Source organism: Rhincodon typus, chromosome 44 (genome assembly GCF_021869965.1).
Source record: "Rhincodon typus isolate 14 chromosome 44, sRhiTyp1.1, whole genome shotgun sequence".
NCBI classification, from domain to species: Eukaryota; Metazoa; Chordata; class Chondrichthyes; order Orectolobiformes; family Rhincodontidae; genus Rhincodon; species Rhincodon typus.
The window spans coordinates 1,612,448-1,614,380 of NC_063375.1; the positions used below are offsets into that span (position 1 = coordinate 1,612,448).

The 1,933-nt window shown below is 61.0% G+C and overlaps 1 long non-coding RNA gene across 1 annotated transcript in view; it reads left to right on the plus strand.

Annotated features, from left to right (window-relative positions):
- Positions 1-125: 125 nt before the first annotated feature.
- The window catches only part of LOC109925862, a 2,288-nt gene continuing 480 nt past the window's right edge, over positions 126-1,933 (plus strand). The window contains exons 1-2 of the long non-coding RNA XR_007266080.1: positions 126-859; positions 1,294-1,424. This is a non-coding gene — a long non-coding RNA (uncharacterized LOC109925862). The remainder of the gene's footprint in view (positions 860-1,293; positions 1,425-1,933) is intronic.

Below are 1,933 nucleotides of genomic sequence, written 5' to 3' on the forward strand. Positions count from 1 at the left end.
TGCAGTCCCGCTCCTGCAGGGACAGGGGGCACTGCAGTCCCGCTCCTGCAGGGACAGGGGGCACTGCAGTCCCGCTCCTCCAGGGACAGGGGGCACTGCAGTCCCGCTCCTCCAGGGACAGGGGGCACTCTAGTCCCGCTCCTCCAGGGACAGGGGACACTCTAGTCCCGCTCCTTTGGAGAGAGGGGGCACTTTAGCCCCGGTCCTGCAGGGTCGCCTGACGGTGTGGTCCCAGTACTCCCGAGAGGAGATAGATTGAGGGAGGTGAAGAATTAAAGAGGAATGAGCAAAAACCTGAGGGGAATCGGATTGAGCTAAGGGCCGCGGGGCGGACAAAGATCCGGATTCCGGACGGCGACCAACTAAAATGGAGAGCGGGGAGGAAGCGACGACACTCTGACGGGCGGACGTGGCGTTAACGTGCTGCAGTTGGCCCAAGAGGGGTAGGGGGCGGAAGTGGCGCCACAGCGTCGCCCCGTCATAGTGAGCGGGACGGACGTGATGTTTAGCAACTCGCAGTCGGCTACCCATGGCAAGTGGGGAGGAGAAATTCAAATGAAGAGTCATCTGGACTCGAGACGTTAGCTTCTTTTCTCTCTATTGATACTGACTGACCCACTGCGATTTCCAGCAATTTCAACTTACTGCGTGGTGAGGGGGGGGGAAGTAGATGTCATTGTCGCAGCGGGGCGGAAGTGACGTCTAGTTGTGCGCTAGTCCAGCCGGTGCTGCGGGGCGGAAGTGACGCTGTGGTCACGTGATGTCCAATGGAGGCGGGCCGGAAGTGGCCGTCGCTTGGGGCGGCCTAGCTGCTCTTGTTAAAGCCTGAGGCGGGAGAGAGATGGAGCTGGAGCGGCCGGTGAGGACGGAAGGGATAGGGAGGCAATGAAACGCGAGTGATAATACTGGAATTGTCCATTGTTTAAAAGGAAGGGGTTGGTGGCAGGGCTGGTGGTGAGCAGTGGCTTGGCCTGAGTGAATAAATAACAGAATGGGGAAGGAGGAGGATGGAGGGTCTGAGTGGGGGTGCCCCCCCTCCTCGACTTGGCAGGGCCCGCGGTGACCCCTGACCCTCTGACGTGGCCCACGGTGACCCCTGACCCTCTGACGTTGCCCACAGAGACCCCTGACCCTCTGATGTTGCCCATGGTGACCTCTTGACAGAGCCTGCTGTGATCCCTGACCCTCCCATATTTCCCACAGTGACCTCTGACAGGCCTCCGTGGCCTCTGACCCCTCTTTTTTTTTCTCCCCCCCCCCCCCCCCCCCCACCCCCATCCCTCCTGTCCGTAGGGCACGGCGGCTGGTGACGCGGTGACACCGGAGCCCTCTCACCTTGAAGAGCTGGAGCCGACAGACCCCGACACGGTGAACGCTCCCGTCTACTGCATCTGCCGACGGCCCGACATCAACTGCTTCATGATGTAAGTCAGCCCTGGGGCTGCGGAGGGGAACGCCGCCACCAACCCCCCCTTTTGCACCGAAAGCGCTGGGCGGAGTGGCTGGTGTCGTGGGTTTTGGGGGGGTGAGGTTCGCTCGGTGCTTGAGGAACGGTGTAAAGCCGAGGGGACGTGTAGCCTGTTCCTCAGCTGCAGCACCTTCCGATTCCCAAACCCTCCCCGTCAATCCTCAAAAGATTGGGTTCAGCACAGGGGCTCAGTGGCTAGCGCTGTTGTGTTTCAGCGCCAGGGACCCGGGTTCGATTCCACCCTCGGGCGACTGTCTGTGTGGGGTTTGCACATTCTCGCCCCCGTGTGTGCGTGGACTTCCTCCCGCAGTCCAAAGATGTGCGGGTTAGCGTAGATTGGCCATGGGAAATTGTCCCGTAGTGCCCAGGGATTTAGAGTGGGAGTGGGGTTGGGGGGTCCGTGAAGTGTACCGCAGCACCGATCACATTCATTCACCGATCATTCTTCATTCCCCCCCCCCCCCC